This window comes from Ananas comosus, linkage group 11 (genome assembly GCF_001540865.1).
Source record: "Ananas comosus cultivar F153 linkage group 11, ASM154086v1, whole genome shotgun sequence".
NCBI lineage: Eukaryota > Viridiplantae > Streptophyta > Magnoliopsida > Poales > Bromeliaceae > Ananas > Ananas comosus.
The window spans coordinates 4,588,201-4,611,131 of record NC_033631.1 but is presented as its reverse complement, the minus strand read 5'-3'; the positions used below and the strand labels follow the sequence as shown (position 1 = coordinate 4,611,131).

General features: G+C 48.2%; 1 long non-coding RNA gene across 1 annotated transcript; it reads right to left on the bottom strand.

The window, feature by feature from the left end:
• Nucleotides 22,057-22,522, bottom strand: LOC109717675. The gene is made up of 3 exons (XR_002218248.1): nt 22,380-22,522; nt 22,174-22,306; nt 22,057-22,099 (listed from the first exon to the last, which is right to left on the bottom strand). It is a non-coding gene; the product is annotated as an uncharacterized LOC109717675 (long non-coding RNA).

The window sequence follows — 22,931 nt, the reverse complement described above, 5'->3', positions numbered from 1 at the left end:
AAATAGAAGTTTACATTCTTTCCTTTACATCTCAATTCATTAAATACAAAAGATGATATAAGGGTATGCTACTAGCAAAAGTATAAAACCCGACTCGGCTAGTCACTGTCTACGGCGCGATACCTTTACCGCGGTCGCTCGCCGGCTCGCTCGGTCCCGGCTCTGTGGAAATAGTGGGGTGAGAACTATAACGAAGTTCCCAGTGGGTTCGGCCCCAATCTCACCGACTTTCCCACTAGGTCTAACTCAGACATAATAGAAAGAAATAAGCAGATAAGTAACAAACTGTACAAATGCAACCAATATGCCTGAACAAAGCTATCAATAAGGATGCTGAATATAAAACTCATGAAGAATGCAAGTTCTTTGATCTCTTGTTCAATCTCATGGCTAACCCATGGGTTTCGCCGCATTAACTCACAAACTCAAAATCCCAAATCGTCGAGGAGACTCCTACGACTCGATGGGGGCCGTCCTATGGGGAACAACACCAACCTAGTGATGACAAACTCCGGAGCGCATCGCTCGAGGGGGAGCTACCACTCTCGAGTAAGGACTTATAGCGAGTATGATCAAATCCTTAACTCTAAGGATGTCAAGTTCAATCCGTTCCTTAACTATAAGGAAATTATGCACAAATGACCCTTAGCTCTAAGGTTGTATGTCATTGTGTCTCAATCTTAAGTTCTTTGCATTCTATGTTTTCAATCATGTCATCACACTAACTCTAGTGTTCTTTATGCCACATTTGTTGCTAATTCTAGCTTTTATCGTTCTTTATGCCACACTTGTTCTCTTTGATGCCACACACTAACTCTAGTGTTCTTTACATTTACTAATGCCACTCGATCTACATGTCATAATGTCACCTTTGTTCTTTTACCTCAACTAGGTTTTCATGTTACATCTCATGCATATATAGGGTTCTTAGGTTCTCAACCATCTCACAATGCAATTGTACTCACAACATGCAACATTCACATAAACATCATCTTATTCACCCTAAAATGCATGCAACAATACATATATGTATGCTCAATGAGTGACACATTAGACATAGAAAGAATTTCAAGGAGTTTGGAAAGCACCACCCACCTCGTAGGCTTGTTAAGGTGCTCGGGTTCAAATTTCACGATTTTTGGCCGCCTATTTCCTTGCCTGCGGCAAAATGAAGCCAAATTAGGTTTTTCGCTCATATCTTAGCATAAACTTTTCGTAACGTCAAACCGAGCGCACCAACGCGTCGGAATACCCCTAATTAGGTTTCTAGATGGTCAATTTGACTTTGGAACCCTCGCATGCAAAAGCCCCAATTTGGGTGCCCTAGCTCCATCACACATACAAAACCCTAGTTTTGATCTTTTAGGGAAGCAAAAGAAAGCTGCATAATATCTAGAGTTTCCATTAAAACCATTTCTAGGTCACTCTAAACCCATCTTAGGGTTCTACCATTAGAGGGGGCAAAGCTTACCTCAAAGCTTTCCCTTTTCTCGCACCAACGAGGAAGAAGAAGATGGTGATCCACTCCTTAGCCTCCTTCTCCTCCAAATTCTCCTCCTTGCTCCACCTCTTGAGGGAGAGAGAGAGATATCCTAGAGAGAGAGAGAGAGTCTCTTTGTGAAATGAAAGGGAGAGAAATGAGAGAAATATCTCATATCCCCTCATATATAGCCCACATAATGCACAAATGCATTAAAGCCCCTCAACTTTTATCTCTATGCACTGCCCAGACTGGGCCTTTTTCGGGCACGGGGACCGGTCTCTCTAGCAAGGGACTGGTCCCCGAGAGCAGCCCCTCAGCTACGAAAAATGGGTCCGGTCCCTCCCTGATGGAACCGGTCTCTCGGGGACCGGTCTCCCTAGCAAGGACCGGTTCCCGAGAGCTGCTCTCCCGGGACTTAGCCAAATTTTCATCACTCTCAGATTTCACGCGTACGGGGACCGGTCTCTCTTTCAAGGACCGGTTCCCGAGAGCTGGTTTTCCAATACTTAGCCATTTCATCATTTTTACACCTACGGGGACCGGTCTCTCCCACCATGGACCAGTCCCTGAGAGCTGAAAAGCTGCAGTTTGCAGATTTTTGATTCTCTAGCTCTCGAAGATCGCCCTACAATGCACTTTTGCTCTTTTTGACGCCTTTGGCCTTTCCGAAGCATACCAACCTCGCACTGTCGTCATTTTGACTAAAGTTCGACATTTATTTACCGAAGTTTCAGTATATTACACACATGTTCTTTACATTTTTGTTATCTGTCTTCTTTATATTATTTTCTATCTATTTTCAAATTAATATATTTATTATGATGTGATAATTAGGGATATTCTTTTCAAGGAACAATACGTAAAAAAGATACAGAGGAATTCAAGTGTCGGCTTGTCGATGGCAAAATATATCTTATAGAAAAGTTCAAATTATTCCAAGCAAGAAAAAGTTTGTAGCCATGAGCGTCCTTATATGATTCAGATAAATAAATGGACATCTGTAACACTGGTTGAGGAAGAAATGGACACAATGCCTTTATATAGTTTTAATTTCTCAAGCTTTTCTCAAGTTGAGAATCAAAGAAACAACGACACTGTTCTCACTGGTAATATTTAGTTATAGCACAACATGTTTAATTCAAAGTATAAATTAAATTTATATTTTCATTTCGTGCAAACTTCATATTATAATTTCCTTTGTTTCTATGATTCTAGATGTTTTTGGCCGAATTACAGCCATTAGTGAAATTTCGCACCGATATATTGGTCAGAATTTTACTCCGATTAGAAATTTAGAAATACAAGATTTGTAGTGAGTTTTTTTTTCTCTCTCAATTCCTAAAATTAACTACTTCCTTTTGATTTGTTTACATTAATTGTATTTACACTGAATAAATCTTTACTTTTCAGGATGAATAGTTTGTGTTACATTATGGGATAAATTTGCTTTGGATTTTGATGATAGCTCCATTTTAAAGAAAGATCAAAATGTTCATGTTATAATAATTCTTGTTGGAACGACATTTCGTTCTTTTAAAGGTTTTCACTCTTTATTTTAATATTAGAAAAAAAATTTATGGAATAATATATAAATTTATTAACTTTCAATATCTATTGTGCAAATTTAGAGAAGATACATTTATTAACATGCTCGGCATCGAAGGTTTACATATGTCACGCCCTAAGCCCGATCCTTTTGGCCGGTTCGAGGGCGTCAACAGACGCCGAACGGACAGAGTCTCCCCTGTCCGCCCAAGGCTCAACATCCTGTACAAATAGAGTATGAATTTTGTACAAAACGGAAGCATACATAATGGCTTGCACGAGGGCAAGCAACAGCCAATAGTGAAAGAATCTACTAACATCATACAAGTATTTGATTAAATTTAAATCACATACATGCATTCAACTTTAATACAACTTTGCATCATTTCTTTTATACATCACAAGTTCTCCAAAATATGATCATTTTTCCATTTAACATAAATAAAGTCTTCTACATCATTCCTTTGACATGATCACATAAATAAAGTCTTCTACATCATTCCTTTAACATCATCAAAATACAAAAGTAAGGGGTATGCGACTACGAAAATAAAACATCTCGGGCGGTCTCTACCTAGGGCACGATGCCCTTACCGCGATCGTCAGCCGGCTCGCTCGGTCCCGGCTCTGTGGAAATAGGGGTGTGAGAACTACAACAAAATTTTCAGTGGATTCTGCAACCAACCACGCCGACTATCCCACTAGGTCTAATCAGGCATAATAGAATAGAGGAAGGAAAGTAACCAACTAACAAATACAACTAATATGCCTGAACAATATAAAATGCGATGCTCGATATAATGCTCATGAAGAATGCAGGATCACAATTTCTTTACCCAATCTCTTGGCTAACCCGTAGGTTTTGCCCTCAACAAACTCATCAACCCAAAATTCTAATAACCGGGGAGATACCCGCTACAACCCGATAGGACCATCCTCCGGGGAGATACCCGCTACAACCCAGTGATGTCAACTCCGGAGCACATCGCCCGAGGGGGAGCTACCACCCTCGAGCAAGGACTAAAGGTGAGTACGATCAATCCTACATTGAGGATTCCAAATTCAATACATTCCTTAACTTTTAAGGAAGACCATGCTCAATGACCCTAACTCTAAGATTGAAATGTCATAATATCTCAATCATTCTTTTCTTTGCATTCTTTACCATCACTTGTGTTATATACACTACTAAGTTCTTGTACTCATGCCACACTTATTTTCTAAGTGCTATGTTCTTGTTCTCATGCCAAATGCCACACTTGTTTTCTAATTGTTCTAGACTCATCAATGTCACTCACTAGATCTATGTCCATGTATCACTTTTGTTCACTAACCCTTCTAGGTTCTTGTCACTTGTCATGCATAAATAGGGTTTACAATTCTCACATTCTTACAAGTATTTCATACGAAATTAAATTCACAATCATGCCATAAAAGCTCACAATTAACCCTACTATGCAACATGCTTAATATATACATATATGTTCAAACATGACACTTTAGACATAAAGGGATTTCCGAGGTCCTTGGAATGCACCACCCACCTCAAGTGGTCGTGTAGGTGTAGAATATGACGACTCCCGAACTTTGGGAAAGCCGATTCCGCGTCCAATAATCAAAATAGTGCCATATTAGGCCTTTTGTACATGAACCATACTTAAACATTTTCATAACGTTGAACGGAGTTGTCCAACGCGTCGAGGACACCCCCAATTAGGTTTCTACGAGGTCAATTCGCCCTCAAAAAATCTTAGGGCAAAAGCCCCAAATTTGAGCCCTAACAATGCCCTATAGCAATAGCTCCTAGATTGATCTCATCCCTAAGCAAAAGATAGCTTAGAATCATCTAGAAAGCTCTCTAATACCATTTCCAAGCTATTGGAACCATTCCTAGGGCATCTATTGTGAACCCTAGAAGTTCACCATGTGAGCACCTTAAGAAAACCATGATTTCATGGTGTTCAAGGCTCCATTACTCTTCTAAAGTTTCTAAAGAGACCAAAACTCCAAAACCTAAGGTTAAAATCCAAACCCTAGAGCTCTACATGCTAAAAACTTACTTTGGCCCAAGTTTTAGCAAGCTCCTTGTTGGAGAGCTTCTAGAACCACCAAACCTCCAAAATCCACCTTCTCCAAGCTTCTTCTCCTTCTTCTCCTTGCTCTAGGGCAACCTTCTAGAGAGAGAAAGAGGAAGAAATGAGAGGGAGAGGTGTGTGTGTTTGCTGTGAAAAGGGGGAGAGGATTGGTATAATACATGTCGCTATAATAGCAACTAGGCCCCTCAACTTTATTTCCAGTGCACTGCCCAGACTGGGCATTTTTCGCAGTCAGAGACCGGTCTCCCCGACCTAGGACCGGTCCCCGAGAGCTTCTCCCGCGGACTGCGCAGGCTGCGCACGATGCAACCGGTCTCCCTCAATGGAACCGGTCTCTAGGGACCAGTCTCTCTTCGCAGGGACCAGTTCACGAGAGCTGGTTTTCCAGGACTTAGCCGATTTCTCAGCCTCCCTCACTGCCTACGCGTTCGGGGACCGGTCTCTCCCACCAGGGACCGGTCCCCGAGAGCACAAAACCTGCAGTTTGCAGATTTTGATTTCCAAAAGCTCTCGAAGATCCCCAGTAATGCATTTTTGCATTGTTTGACGCTTTCGGCTCTCTGAAGTGTACCAATCTCGCACTTTGGTCAATTTGACCAAGGTTCGAATTTAATTACCGAGGTTTCAGTATGTTACATTCTCTACCCCTTAAATTTAGTTTCGTCCGCGAAACTTACTTAATTTAGACTTAAACTCATACCTCAATTCAGCTCGTTAAAGAGGTGAGGATAATGTTCCCGCATTGCGCTCTCGAGCTCCCAAGTAGCTTCCCGATCATCGTGATTGCACCAACGAATCTTAACATACGGAATCTCGCGATTTTGTAGTTTTCTTACTTCTCGATCGATGATGTATGCCGGGAACTCTTCATAGGTCATGTCCTCCTGGATCTCGGACGGTTCAAACGACAGGATATGCTCGGGGTCATGAACGTACTTGTGGAGATTCGATATATGGAACACGTCGTGTACTCCCGCAAGCCTCGGTGGTAATCTATTTTGTACGCCACCGCACCAACCCGCTCCAATACTTTGAACGGTCCAAGGTACCGGGGACTTAGCTTTCCACGGAGCCCAAACCGTCTAATTCCCCGCATCGGCGATACTTTTAGAAAGATGTGGTCGCCAACTGCAAACTCTATGTCTTTTCTCCGTTTATCGGCATAGCTCGTTTGCCGAGATTGCGCTGTAGCCAGCCGTTGGTGGGCAAGGCGAACCTTCTCCTCCGCCTCCCGCACCACATCCGGGCCAAGAGTAGCTCTCTCGCCCACATCGCTCCAATGGATTGGAGAGCGACATTTCTTTCCATAAAGGGCCTCGAATGGCGCCATCGCGATACTCTCTTGATAACTATTATTGTACGCGAACTCCGCCATCGGTAGATGATCGTGCCAACCGCCCTTGTAGTCTAGTACACACGCTCGAAGCATATCCTCAAGTATTTATATCGTCCTTTCCGATTGACCATCACTTTGAGGATAAAATGTCGTGCTAAAGTCGAGCCGTGTGCCCAAGGCCTCTTGTAGGCTCGTCCAAAAATGAGATGTGAACCTCGGGTCCCGATTTGATACAAGAGACACCAGTACCCCGTGCAGTCTCACAACCTCATCGATGTATAGTTGAGCTAACTTGTCCTTTCCGATTGACCATCACTTTGAGGATAAAATGCCGTGCTAAAGTCGAGCCGTGTGCCCAAGGCCTCTTGTAGGCTCCTCCAAAAATGAGATGTGAACCTCGGGTCCCGATCTGATACAAGAGACACCGGTACCCCGTGCAGTCTCACAACCTCATCGATGTATAGTTGAGCTAACTTGTCCCCCGACCATATGGTATGAATCGGTAGGAAATGCGCCGACTTCGTCAACCAGTCTACTATCACACAAATTGCATCGTGTCCACCTTGAGATCGAGGCAACCCGGTCACGAAGTCCTTTGCGATATTTTCCCATTTCCAAACGGGTATAGGTAAACTTTACAACTTTTCCGCTGGAAACCGTCGCTCCGCTTTTACTTGTTGGCAAGTAAGACATTGCGCAACAAACTCCCCAATGTTTTTCTTCATGCCCGGTCACCAATAATGCAATTTCAAATCTCGGTACATTTTGGTGCCGCCCGGGTGGATACTATAAGGGGATTGATGCGCCTCTTGCATAATTGCTCTGCGGATGTCCTTGTTCTTAGGCACACACCAACGATTCCGAAATCGAAGTGTGTCGTCGGCCCTAATGCCAAAATCATCGGCACTACTGCTCTCAACTTCACCGCGCACCTTTTGGAGATACTCATCGGAAGCTTGCAACTCCTTGATCCTCTCCAATAAGGTCGGTTGCACTACTAACGCGGCAAGTGTAGCCGGCACTCCCGGCTCCACTACATCCAAACCAAGCCGTTGCATCTCCTTTTGCAATAATGGTTGGGGTGTAATTGCCAAAGCCAAATTTTTTCCCGATTTTCTACTAAGTGCATCAGCCACGACATTTGCTTTCCCGAGGTGGTATAGAATAGTAACATCATAGTCTTTCAACAATTCTAACCACCGCCGCTGTCGCATATTTAGCTCCTTTTGGGTGAACAAGTATTTAAGGCTTTTGTGATCCGTGTAGATCTCACAATGTTCCCCATATAGGTAATGCCTCCATAATTTTAGCGTGAAAATAACCGCCGCTAACTCCAGATCGTGGATCGGGTAGTTTTTCTCATACGCCTTCAATTGGCGTGAAGCATAAGCTATAGCCCGCCCGTTTTGCATCAAGACACACCCGAGTCCAACATAGGAAGCATCACTATACACCACAAATGTCTCCCCCGGCATCGATAGAGCAAGCACCGAGGACGTGGTCAATCTTTCCTTTAGTTCCTCGAAGCTCCGCTCGCATTCGGGGCTCCAAACATACTTCACCCCTTTTGCGTGTAAGGCGCGTTAGTGGAGTAGTTATTTTAGCAAACCCCTCCACGAACCACCGGTAGTAGCCCGCTAGTCCAAGGAAACTGCGGACCTCCGATACGCTTGTCGGGCGAGGCCAATCTCTAATTGCCTCCACTTTCTTCGGGTCCACCGAGATACCATCGCTCGAAATTACATGACTAAGGAAAGTGACCTCTGATAGCCAAAAGTCGCATTTCTTCAACTTAGCATATAACTTCTCTTTTCGGAGTATTTCCAACACGGTCCTCAAATGCTCCTCGTGTTCCTCCTCGGTCCGAGAATATACCAATACGTCGTCAATGAATACCACAACGCACCAGTCCAATAGCGGATAGAAGACCCTATTCATTAAGTCCATGAATGCCGTCGGGGTGTTACTAAGCCCAAACGGCATCACCGTAAATTCATAATGGCCATACCGCGTACGGTACGCCGTCCTGTGCACATCCTCGGGCCGTATCTTCAACTGATGATATCCCGATTGAAGATCAATCTTTGAATATACTTTTGACCCCTGCAACTGATCGAATAAGTCATCAATCCTCGACAACGGGTACTTTTTCTTCACTGTGACCTTGTTCAACTCGCGGTAATCCACGCAGAGTCGAAGTGTGCCGTCCTTCTTCTTAACGAATAGCACCGGAGCTCCCCAGGGTGACGCGCTCGGCCTCACAAAGCCTTTGTCGAGCAAGTCTTGCAACTGTGCCTTGAGCTCCTTTAGCTCCGCCGGTGCCATTCTATACGGAGCCTTCGAAATTGGAGCCGCCCCGGGTACCAAGTCAATAACAAACTCGATCTCTCGGTCCGGTGGCAAACCCGGTAACTCCGCCGAAAATACATCCGGAAACTCACACGCCATCCGAATACCACTAAGTTCCGGGCGCTCCTTCGAGGCTTCTACCACAGTCGCCAAATAGGCTTCACAACCACCTTTTATCATTTTCCTCGCCCGTGCCGCCGACACGGTCGCCGCGAAGAGCGAGCTTTTAGACGCCTGATATACTAGCTCCTCTCGATTAGGCTCACGAAATGTGATCACCTTACTTTCGTAATCTATCACGGCATAATACTTGGAGAGCCAGTTTGTCACGCCCCGGGACCGGCGGAGGCCTTCCCGGTAGCGCGCCCAGACCCGCCATATGCCTACACATATAAGGCGTCTACAACAAAAGCGGAAGAATAAGATAAGAGATGAACTACATCTAGAGATATCAGAGCAAGTATACATCTAGAATCTATAGTAGGTAGAACATAACTAAACAATAAAAGTAAAGCATAAAGTTATACAGTATCCATCTCAAAAGTACAAAAGGGGTGGTCTCTACAAATGGTACAAATCTCTCAACCTCTCCAAAAAGAAACAAAAGAGAGGTAGACCACCTATCCAATAATCCCTCGCTAGCTAGTCCGAGGCGATTCCTTTCCCGCGATCCCGAGCATCTCCCGGAGTGGAAGGCTCTGAAAGAAAACATAAAACAGGGGGCGTGAGAACTATAATTTATAGTTCCCAGTGGGCAATTACTGACCTTAGCAAAATGCACCACTAGGCCCAAGTCATGAGCAGATATAGAAAATGAAATAACAACTGCGGAAATAAAAGCATATAATGAAATGCTATACTACTATGCCACAAGTATACATGATATGAACATAGAGTACATCTACTCTATCATGAATCCAATATGCCGATACATAACAAGTATGCTCTATCATGGCTACCAAGTAAGCTGTGATGCAACAAGTAATACTATCAAGTATACAATATGTCCCAAAATTCAATACATATCTAGTATGTACTATCATGGCAACTAAGGGTACCACAAATCCCAATGTCAGCTAAATCCAACTACGATATACTATCAAGTAGTGATTGTCATTTAATTGATTAAGGTTTATCATTCAATCTCATCCAGAACCAACACATGTGTAGTCCAACTTGTGCCGCCTAGCTGCCGGTGGTAGCTCTAACATCCCCCCTCGAGGAATGAGATTGTCCTACCCGACCCTACAGGCGCCTCGCCGCCTAGCTGCCTGTGGTAGCTCGTCATCCCACTCTAGAATGAGACTGTCCCACGCGACCCTACAAGCGTCTCAATCCCGCACGCGCGAACTGCGTCACAAAAGGCCAACTCCGGAGTGCCGGCTTGTAGGGAGCAACCCTCACAAGCATGTGCGAATGAGCACAAATGGCAAGTAATCATAGTCATCATAACACGGATCTTGTCATCATGTCTCTAACATGGAATAACAACTCAACAGTCATCATGTCTCTAACATGGAGTAGCAACTCAACAGTCATCGTGTCTCTAACATGAAAATGCTCACTAGTAACCCCGAGGGTCTAGTCTATGCCTCAAGTGAAGGTTTACTAAGTTCACTATGTCCAATGCCTTTTTATGGCATTATCTCACTATGCCCCAAAACTATCCCAAGCCTAATGCCGCCTTATGACATTAGCTTTCCAAGTCCAATCTCCAGTCCCAGCCTAATGCCGCTTTATGACATTAGCTTACTACTACATACACTCTAACCTATGTCACTTAATGACAATATGTCCAATCATGCCAGGCATGCGTTCTAAGTCCAAGAGTGTAACCTACATGTCATATGCACTACATGCAACATGATCTCAATCAAATGTAAGAATGCTAACCATATGCAAGGTTCCAAATATGAACAGTTCTCTACTACATAGAGGTCCAATGTACTTTATACATAATATGCACATATTAAGCATTCTAAAATTCTCAAATATTCTATCTAGTAAGAATATGCATGCATTTTCATTTTACGAAAAGTAAAAACCATTATAGGAATGATTTATCCTATTTTGGTGAGGCCAAACCCACCGAGAGTTCCACACGGCCTTCGTTTGCGCCGACGAAGATGCCCACAAGCTTCCTAGCCCCTTAACGGTTAAAGTAGGAGCGATACACAAACGTTACGAACAACGAATAGGTTAAACATTAACCAACACAACATAAGGCTAAAAACTAACCGAATGCGAAGGGTGCTCTTTCGATCTCCAAACGGGAGTAAGAGCCCTTCCAAACCAACCTACACGAAGGTTCTAAACCCATCAATTGGGCTCCAAAAGCCCTAGATCAAAAATCCCCAAATCAAACCCTAAATCCTCATTTCTAGGGTTTCTAAACAAAAATCAAGTAAAACATGAATCTAATGAGAGAAACATGTTACCAACCTTTATAGAAGCTCCTAACTAGGCTAGAAGTCAACTAGGGTTGAAGATCTCTCCGTCAACAAGCTGAACTCCAAGCCTCAAGCTTTCTCCCATGGTGAAAATCAAAGAGGGAGAATAGAGAGCTCCCTTACCTTCCTCTCCACTGGTTCCAATCTCAAGGAACACCAGGGGGCGTGGGGTACTAATATAGAGAAGCTACAATCACAAAAACACCCATGCAGTTCAAGTAGTCTGCGAACTGCACTGCGTACTGGTACACGGGGTTGCGTACCGGTACACACCCCACAAAAATGCCAAACCTGAGCCTCGGGTTGGCTGAGAAGCTGCCTGTGTACCGGTACACGGCCCCGCGTACCGGTACAACCATCACCCCGTACCGGTACAGCCATCAACCCTGTACCGGTACACAGCCTGCTGAAGGCTACCCAAGAGCACACCAATAATCCAACTTTTTGGGTTTTGGTGCAAAGTTTTAAACCTCAAATCTCGGGATACGAGTCATAGGTCGGAACACTGTCGACGACCCTCCAGAATATATGAAAAAAACTCGGAACACATATCAAACACTCGAACCTTGCCATTTGCGAAAGTCCAGTGTGTTACACAGTTGGTCCCTAAGATCACGTCGAAACCCTACATTCGATTCAACACTAACAGGTCGATCGGCATGACCCAATCACCTATCTGCACTGGGCACGCTACACACTCTTCGTGAACATGGAAAGTGTGCTCGACCGAATTCACCGTCCAATAGTCATAATGATGCACAATCGTAATGCCATGAGTCCTAGCGAATGATGCATCTATGAATGAATGCGATGCACCAATGTCGAATAAAGCTCTAGCTCTAGTGCCTATGATCGAGATAATACCTGCCACGATGTCGTTGGGGACAGGAATCGGCTCCTCCTCCACCTGAGTGGCAAAAACCCATCTACTCGGTGCTCTCGATGCCTCCGGCTGACGCGATGAAGACGAACGTCCAGCCGACATAGCCGTGGTAATCCCGCCTGCTGTCTCGGAGTATAAGGAACTGATGCCGAGGTCGGTGCAGATGAACCCTAGCTAGGGCACTCTCGTGACATATGCCCAGGTTGGCCACACTTGAAGCATTTTCCCTCCCGCTGCGGGCATGTCGGCGGTTGATGGTTACCGCAGCAAATAACACAACGGGATGGCCTCGAACCCCTCGACTGCTGTCGGGGATACCGAGGGGGTTTCTTAGCATTTGGCCGGCCCCCGGTGCCACCCGCCGCCCGCTTCTTGCTCTTCTCCTTTGCCTCGGCTGCGGACTCGCACTCCTCGCGTTCGTGGGCATAACCATGCTCTGCCCACAAAGCCCGATCAAAGACCTCCGCAAAGGTCGTGAGTTTAAGGATTTGCACGACCCTATGAATCCCCGGCCGCAATCCTTGTAGGAACCAGTCTGCTCGGTCCCGGTCATCCCTAAAAATATCCGGGACGTAGTCAATGAGGTAGGAGAACTCCTGCTCATAGTCTGCCACCGAGCGATCTCCTTGCCTCAACTTGCGAAACTTCTCTTGCAACTTCCGCTTCACCGTATTGGGGAAGTAGTTTGCGAACACCGCCCTCCGGAACTCCTCCCACAACATAGGCGGAAGATCGGGCGATCGATCCCGCCTAACACGCTTCCACCACACTTTCGCCGCCTTCTCAAGGCAATGTGTGGCGAGGTACACCTTGTCCTTCTCCAAGGTGTTAAGATCCTCGAAAAGTGTTTCCATGAAGTCGATCCAGGACTCCACCACCGCTCCACCACCCCTGCCCCCCCCGCCCCCTGTCCGGGGAAAGGGGGTATCGGGTTGTTGAACTTCTGAAACTGAATAAAGATCGTCGCAACGCTAGCGTGTCCTGCTCCACGTCCTCCGCGCGGCCTATCGGGGCTGTTGACGTCCCTCGAGTCCAGCCGGCACTATCGTACTAGCCGGCGTCTGAGTCGCCGCGCGCGGCCACACCCTCGGCGCACTCGGCACCACTCAGGAGGCGCGCAGGGTGCACAGTGTCACGCCGATGTTCTTGTTCCCGGGCACGCCGACCAAATCCGCCGTATACAAGAAATTTTCCTGTATACGAAGCGTCACTGGTACCTGTAGAACAACATACTACAAACAGTAGTATAGAGCAGAAGAAATAACTAAAGTAAACGAGCTTTTTATACATAGTTCACAAATCCCAAGTACAAAACCACAGCGCGACTCGGCGAGTTCAACTGCTATGTACAAAAGCTCCAAAAGAAAAATCACTACCTGCTGTAAGGGGAGGACGGCTCTAACACGATCAGTCTGGTAGGGCTCTAGCTCGCGACGCCCTTGCCACGATCCTGCTCAGCAGAGGAAGCAGCAGCCTGTACCTGCGGCTCTGCAAAATAGCGGTAAAAGAACAGGGCGTGAGAACTACTGTAAACACAAGTAGTCCTCAGTGGGCACCGCTAAAAACAAACATCGGTCACCCACTAAGTCTACAGAAGGGAGCAAGGATAGAAGGAAAGCAGGAAGCATATTCTACCGCTATCATCCACTACACTATCATGCTCTACACTAACCAACTGTAGGAAATGTCAAATCTGACCCAATCCAATCGGGACTGTAGACATACCCGTCCCTGGGACTGTGAACACACCCGTCCCTGCCCCGTTGCGACTATCAAGCTCTATCCACACTAGCTGGTCCGTGGAGAGCAAGTCCAACTGGCATGAGCGACACCAACGCAAACGCACAAGCCTGACTCCGGAGTGGCACTCGTGGGCGCTACCCAACCGAGTATGCAGCGTATCTCTGTCGAGCTCAAACAGGCTCCAACTAGCCAAAGTCAAGTAGTCGGCTCAAAATGGTCTAACAACCAACAGGTAACGTGCCCTCGTCGGCACAATCCGACGCCAAAAAGGCGATACGGGTCCACCGTCAACTCTGACAGCACCCAACAGTCCGAAACGACCTGAACAACCCTGTAAAAATCCACTCGGCAAACCAGCACGAGCGTAAATACATTCTAAACTACCTGGAGTACTCGTCTCGAAGAAACTGCGACAGTACAATTTTCTAACGGCTCCTGGAGCTAAATCAGGTAGTTAAAACTGGTGACAGGTCCAAATCGCAGGTTTTCTCCTAATTCAATTTCCAAGTCCAACATGTATAATATATTTACTTGATAAAATATGCTCGAAAGTTCAGATTTTACATTCTAACAATAATCCATGAATTTGAGCTAAACTATTGTAGAAATCACGATTTATACATGTCGACTAATAACACTTAGGAGTAAAACCGATGTAACCCACCTAAAGTGCTATCTCCTGGCAGCAAACGAAGCCTCGGCCTAGAAGGAACTCTGCTGGACCAATCGGGGATCTCTAAGTCCGGTCGCCAAGCCAACGCCAAGCTAAAACGACAAAAGTCCACAATTCAGTCCCCGTTCACAGCAGCTGAGAAAAGTTCAGTTTCGACCAAGCTAACCTTGCCCAAAAATTGCAAATGAGGGCTCTATGGAATCCTCTCGCAGTCTAGAATCCAATGAACCAAGTTTCGTCGCGATCCGACGCTCCTACGCGGAGAACGAGCCGAAATACTAACAGTCGACGCAGGAAATCTGTGAAAATCAGCACATTGCTCGGTTTGAAGATGGTTGAGGTACTCGAGGTAATTGCGACCAAATTACCTACCTCAACAGCGATGAACGGCGGTGCGGCGACAGGAACGGCGAAGACGCACCCTCGCCCGGCCTCCTCGCAGTGCCCCGGCAACACGTGCGCTCGAACGGCTCGCGGCGCGACGTCGGCGACGAAGTCCTCAACCGTGCTCCCAACCGGCCTAGAGTGAGAGAGAGAGGGAGAGGAGATGGTGAAAACTCTCTCTCTCAGCTCAATCCACAGATAAATAGAGAGAGGGAAAGAGGGTGACATGAACGAGGTGGAATTTTACTGATTTAGCCCTCCACCAACTCCCTTGTACCGGTACACGGATTGCTGTACCGGTACAAGGCCAAACCCGAGAGCATCTGAGTTCTGTCGCACGCTCTGTACCGGTACAAATGGACCCTTGTACCGGTACAGCAAGCGTCTTCCATGATGGTTGTACCGGTACAGCACAAACCTTGTACCGGTACAACAGAGTAAAAATCCTGCAATTTCGCAGATTTTCACACAGAATGCTGCCCTCGCGTCAAACGGAGTCCGTTTCGCGTCTATTTGACGCCAACGCAACTCGGGCTTGTCTCGACACTCTCCAGAGCTGTCGACAAGTCCCCACTGACAGAAACTGGGTCTCACACCCTCCCCCTCTACAAAGAGTTTCGTCCGCGAAACTGGAACGTACCTCAACTCAGGACTCGAACAAGTAGGGGTAGGCCTCCCTCATCACCGTCTCGGGCTCCCAAGTCGCCTCCCGCTCCTCATGATTGCTCCACTGCACCTTTACATACGGGATGACCCGATTGCGCAATTCTTTCGTCTCCCGAGCAAGAATCCGCAACGGTCGCTCCTCGTATCTCAGATCCTCACCAATCTCAAGTGGAGTGAAGTCAATCACGTGGGAGGGATCAAACACATATTTCCTCAAAGCCGAGACGTGGAACACATCATGAATGCCGGCAAGTCGCGGTGGTAGCGCTATCCTGTAAGCGACCGGTCCAATACGCTCCAATACCTCAAAGGGCCCAACAAAACGCGGACTGAGCTTTCCACGTACTCCAAATCTGCGTATCCCTCTGGACGGCGAGACTTTAAGAAAAACATGGTCTCCAACCTGAAACTCTAAGTCTCGTCTCCGGGTATCGGCGTAACTCCTCTGTCGGCTCTGGGCTGTCAAAAGATGTCGTCGAACGACTCTGATTTTTTCCTCAGCCTCCTGTAGAATCTCTGGTCCAAGTGTCCTCCTCTCACCCACATCGCTCCAAAACAAGGGGGATCGACACCTGCGCCCATACAACGCCTCAAACGGAGCCATCTGGATGCTCGCTTGATAGCTGTTGTTGTACGCAAACTCGACTAGTTTCACATGTCGATGCCACCCTCCTCCAAAATCCAGGACGCACGCTCTCAGCATGTCCTCAAGAGTCTGAATGGTCCGCTCTGACTGACCATCTGTCTGTGGGTGGAAGGCCGTGCTGAAATGCAACTGAGTGCCCAAGGCTGTCTGTAAACTCCTCCAAAACTGAGATACAAACCTCGGGTCCCTGTCTGAAACTATCGACACAGGCACGCCGTGCAGCCTAACAATCTCATCCAAGTACAGCTGCGCTAACCTCTCTCTGGACCAAGTAGTCAGAACCGGCAGGAAGTGGGCAGACTTGGTCAGTCTGTCCACTATCACCCAAATTGCATCATAGCCACCCTGCGCTCTAGGCAAACCAACAACAAAATCCATCGTGATCTGATCCCATTTCCACTCGGGCACTGACAGACTCTGAAGCTTGCCAGCAGGCACCTGATGCTCGGCCTTCACCTGTTGGCAAGTCAAACACTGAGCCACGTATCTGCCAATGTCCCTCTTCATTCCAGGCCACCAAAATCGTGCCTTCAAATCTCTATACATCTTGGTTCCCCCAGGATGAACCGTATAAGGGGAACAATGTGCCTCTCTCAACAAGTCAGCTCGAATCTCAGAATCCACGGGCACACACAGTCGGTCCCGGTACCGCAGTACTCCCGAACTGTCCAAAGCATAACCCTCGACCTGCCCCCTGTCCAGCTGCTCTCTAACCCTCAACAAGAACGGGTCTCCACTCTGTTTCTCTCGGATCCTATCCAACAGAGTGGGCTGTAATACCAAAGATGTCAGCCTCGCTGTCGCACCAGGGGGTACCACCTCGAGTCCCAGCCGCTGAAGCTCCTCGAGTAGGGGTCTCTGCTCTGTAATCCTCAAACTCAGGCTCTGCACTGCTTTCCTGCTCAACGCATCTGCCACGACATTCGCCTTGCCGGGATGATACTGAATACTAATGTCATAGTCCTTCAGTAACTCCAACCACCGGCGCTGCCTCAGATTCAGCTCTCTTTGCGTGAACAGATACTTGAGACTTTTATGATCCGTGAAAACCTCGCAGTGCTCGCCATACAAGTAATGCCGCCACAACTTCAAGGCAAAAATTACCGCGGCAAGCTCTAAGTCATGCGTAGGGTAATTCTTCTCGTAATCCTTTAATTGCCGTGAAGCATAAGCAATCACCCTACCATGCTGCATCAACACGCAACCAAGTCCACTGTGCGATGCATCACTGTAGATCACAAATCCTTCGCCCATAACAGGAAGGGCAAGGATAGGAGCCGACATCAACCTCAATCTCAACTCATCAAAGCTCCTCTGACAGTCGTCGCTCCAGACAAAACGAATCCCCTTCCGCGTCAAGCGCGTGAGGGGTGTGGAAAGCTTCGCAAAGCCCTCCACAAACCGACGGTAATATCCTGCCAGTCCCAGAAAGCTCCGTACCTCAGTAACCGTCGTCGGTCTAGGCCAATCCCGAATCACCTCAATCTTCTTCGGGTCCACTGCTACGCCCTCAGCTGAAATCACGTGGCCCAAGAAGGCAACCTCCCGTAGCCAGAATTCGCACTTCTTTAACTTGGCATACAACTTCTTCTCACGCAGAAGTTGTAGCACAATCCTCAAGTGCTCCTCATGCTCAGCATCACTCCGGGAGTAAATCAGGATATCGTCGATGAAGACTACCACAAACCTATCCAAGAACGGCTTGAACACTCTGTTCATCAAATCCATGAATGCGGCAGGGGCATTCGTCAATCCAAAAGGCATCACCGTGAACTCATAATGCCCGTACCGAGTCCGAAAAGCCGTCTTGGGAACATCCTCGGCCCTCACCCTCAGCTGGTGGTAACCTGACTGGAGATCAATCTTCGAAAAGACACAAGATCCTTGCAGCTGATCGAATAGATCATCAATGCGCGGCAGAGGATACTTGTTCTTGATGGTTACTTTATTCAGCTCCCGGTAATCCACACATAACCTGAGCGAACCATCCTTCTTCTTTACAAATAACACCGGCGCTCCCCAAGGCGACACACTGGGTCTCACAAACCCTCTATCCATCAGATCCTGAAGTTGTGCCTTTAGCTCTCTCAGCTCTGCCGGTGCCATCCTGTAAGGTACCTTTGAGATTGGTGCAGTTCCAGGAACTACATCAATCACAAACTCAATCTCCCTCTCCGGCGGCAACGTCGTCAACTCAGGGGGAAACACATCCGAAAACTCGTGGACTACTGGGATGTCCTCGAGTCTCGGCGCCGCCGTAGGTACCTCCACAACAGTCGCTAGGAAGGCGATACACCCGCTACTCAGCATCTGTCGAGCCCTCGCCGAAGATATCCAGGTGGCAAAAAGCGTACTCCTGCAGCCAGTGAAAGTAAACTCCTCCTGGCCTGGCTCGCGGAACGTCACCGTCCTCGCTCCACAGTCGATCGTAGCATAGTACCGCGCCAGCCAATCCATACCGAGCACTACGTCGAAGTCCTGCAGCTGCCCTAACACCAACAGGTCTGCGGGCATGACCCACGAGTCTAACTGCACCGGACAGGACCAACAACACTCCGTAACCTGCAAGACATGGTCGGGGATCTGCACCTCTCGTGCCTGAGACAACGCTCCTAACTCTAGACCATGCAACAATGCAAATGCTCGGCTAACAAAGGAATGTGATGCACCGGTATCAAAAAGAGTGCGAACTCTAATGCCAGAAATCAAAGTGATACCTGCCACCACTCGGTCGGCTGCTGAAGAGTCCTCCACCTGAGCTGCATAGACCCTGCCACTCGGAGCCTGCTGTCGCCGCTCACCCGACCGCGGCACAGACGATCTGTCCTCCTGGCGATAGCCCGGTGCTGCTCCGTAAGACTGCTGTGGTGCTGGTGGTGCCGAAGCTGATGACGGTACTGGAGATGCTGCTCGGGGACACGCTGCCCTCATGTGTCCCGGCTGACCACATCCGTAGCACCTGCCCTCTCTATGCTCGCACTGCCGAGGCCAGTGTGGTCCCCCGCAGATCACACACTGTGGCGTCCTCTGAGTCTGCCCCTGCTGACGGGATCCCCTGGAACGCTGACGCCCCGAAGACCCACGACCCTGAGAACGTGATCGTGGAGGTCTCGGCGGACGTCTGCTACTCGACTGCCCTCCGTCATCTGGAAAGGGGCGCTTCCTGTCCTGACCCTGCCCCACGGCCTGAGTCCTCTCCTGCAGCGACACCTCACCTCTCTCCACCCATAAGGCCTGCTCTATAGACGCATCCAGGGTCCTCGACCTCTGCGCCCGCACTAGCCTGAAGATGTCCGGTCTCAGCCCCTGCTCGAACATATATACTCGGTGCGCCTCGTCTCTGGCCACAAATGGTACACAGTTCAGGAGTCGAGTAAACTCCCGAACGTACTCCTGCACTGGGCGATCTCCCTGCTGAAGCCTCCTCAAATCCTCCTCGAGCTTCTGCTTCACACTGTTGGGAAAGAACATCCCAAACAGCATTCCACAGAACTCATCCCAACTCAGCTGTGCCGCCACTAGCCCCTGGTCTCGCCTCGTCCTCCGCCACCAGTCATGAGCATCACCTGCTAGACAGTGTACTCCCAGGGGTACCTGCTCCCCCTCTGGAACGAACAGATCCTCGAATAGCTTCTCCATCGCACTGACCCATCCCTCTACAATCCAGGCCTCAGTGCCTCTGCCATCGAAGATCGGTGGATCAAAACGGCGAAAACGAGCTAATCTCTCCGTCCACCGCTCCTGCTCGGCCTCAGTCAACGGTACTGGCCCCCTAGCAGGCGCAACAGGCGCTACTGGAACTGCTGCCGATGGAGGGACTGCTGCAGCTGGTGCTGTCACTGGAGTAGTCGGGGGTGGAACTGGCGACTCTGGTGCCCTCGGTACAGAACTCGGTGGCTGAGCTATCCTCTCACACAACCTCTGCAATAGCTCCCCCTGCTGTCTCGTCACCTCAGTCAGGGCGGCCAACTGTGCTCTCAGATCAGGGGGTGCGCTAGCCTCTGGTCGCGCACTCGGCTCCACAACAGGGGGTACACTCGCCTCCAGTCTGTCACCCTGCTCCTGCTGAGTACTCTGCTCCATCCGCTCAGATCTCTAAGAAGGTCCAGCATGATCCCGCGCCAACTGGGCGCGCTCCCGCAACGACGGTCGACCCCGACGACGATACATAGCTGAAAGGAACAATTCGGGGTTAGATACAACAAAACACTCTCGACCCAATCAACGAAAGTCTAGAAGGCGGTCCCTGTTTTCCTCCAAAATTATGTCGTCTGCAGCCAACATAATTTCTCAGGCCAAAACAGGTACTCCTTCAGTCACTCAACCCACTCTAGGAGGAGTTAGAACAAATAATCATTGACTTTCGCAATTAATATCACGCCTCTCGCGTCTTGCTTCCCTAAGGTTTGCCACACTTAGGTTTCCTAGGTCCCCACGACCTACAACAAAGCTCTGATACCAACTTAATCTGTCACGCCCCGGATGTCTCGTTCCCCGGGCACGCCGACAAATCCGCCATATACAAGAAATTTTTCCTGTATACGAAGCGTCACTGGTACCTGTAGAAACATCAATACTACAAACAGTAGTATAGAGCAGAAGAAATAACTAAAGTGAACGAGCTTTTTATACATAGTCACAAATCCCAAGTACAAAACCACTCGCACTGGCGAGTTCAACTGCTATGTACAAAAGCTCCAAAAGAAAAATCACTACCTGCTGTAAGGGGAGGACGGCTCTAACACGATCAGTCTGGTAGGGCTCTAGCTCGCGACGCCCTTGCCACGATCCTGCTCAGCAGAGGAAGCAGCAGCCTGTACCTGCGGCTCTGCAAAATAGCGGTAAAAGAACAGGGCGTGAGAACTACTGTAAACACAAGTAGTCCTCAGTGGGCACCGCTAAAAACAAACATCGGTCACCCACTATGTCTACAGAAGGGAGCAAGGATAGAAGGAAAGCAGGAAGCATATTCTACCGCTATCATCCACTACACTATCATGCTCTACACTAACCAACTGTAGGAAATGTCAAATCTGACCCAATCCAATCGGGACTGTAGACATACCCGTCCCTGGGACTGTGAACACACCCGTCCCTGCCCCGTTGCGACTATCAAGCTCTATCCACACTAGCTGGTCCGTGGAGAGCAAGTCCAACTGGCATGAGCGACACCAACGCAAACGCACAAGCCTGACTCCGGAGTGGCACTCGTGGGCGCTACCCAACCGAGTATGCAGCGTATCTCTGTCGAGCTCAAACAGGCTCCAACTAGCCAAAGTCAAGTAGTCGGCTCAAAATGGTCTAACAACCAACAGGTAACGTGCCCTCGGCACAATCCGACGCCAAAAAGGCGATACGGGTCCACCGTCAACTCTGACAGCACCCAACAGTCCGAAACGACCTGAACAACCCTGTAAAAATCCACTCGGCAAACCAGCACGAGCGTAAATACATTCTAAACTACCTGGAGTACTCGTCTCGAAGAAACTGCGACAGTACAATTTTCTAACGGCTCCTGGAGCTAAATCAGGTAGTTAAAACTGGTGACAGGTCCAAATCGCAGGTTTTCTCCTAATTCAATTTCCAAGTCCAACATGTATAATATATTTACTTGATAAAATATGCTCGAAAGTTCAGATTTTACATTCTAACAATAATCCATGAATTTGAGCTAAACTATTGTAGAAATCACGATTTATACATGTCGACTAATAACACTTAGGAGTAAAACCGATGTAACCCACCTAAAGTGCTATCTCCTGGCAGCAAACGAAGCCTCGGCCTAGAAGGAACTCTGCTGGACCAATCGGGGATCTCTAAGTCCGGTCGCCAAGCCAACGCCAAGCTAAAACGACAAAAGTCCACAATTCAGTCCCCGTTCACAGCAGCTGAGAAAAGTTCAGTTTCGACCAAGCTAACCTTGCCCAAAAATTGCAAATGAGGGCTCTGTGGAATCCTCTCGCAGTCTAGAATCCAATGAACCAAGTTTCGTCGCGATCCGACGCTCCTACGCGGAGAACGAGCCGAAATACTAACAGTCGACGCAGGAAATCTGTGAAAATCAGCACATTGCTCGGTTTGAAGATGGTTGAGGTACTCGAGGTAATTGCGACCAAATTACCTACCTCAACAGCGATGAACGGCGGTGCGGCGACAGGAACGGCGAAGACGCACCCTCGCCCGGCCTCCTCGCAGTGCCCCGGCAACACGTGCGCTCGAACGGCTCGCGGCGCGACGTCGGCGACGAAGTCCTCAACCGTGCTCCCAACCGGCCTAGAGTGAGAGAGAGAGGGAGAGGAGATGGTGAAAACTCTCTCTCTCAGCTCAATCCACAGATAAATAGAGAGAGGGAAAGAGGGTGACATGAACGAGGTGGAATTTTACTGATTTAGCCCTCCACCAACTCCCTTGTACCGGTACACGGATTGCTGTACCGGTACAAGGCCAAACCCGAGAGCATCTGAGTTCTGTCGCACGCTCTGTACCGGTACAAATGGACCCTTGTACCGGTACAGCAAGCGTCTTCCATGATGGTTGTACCGGTACAGCACAAACCTTGTACCGGTACAACAGAGTAAAAATCCTGCAATTTCGCAGATTTTCACACAGAATGCTGCCCTCGCGTCAAACGGAGTCCGTTTCGCGTCTATTTGACGCCAACGCAACTCGGGCTTGTC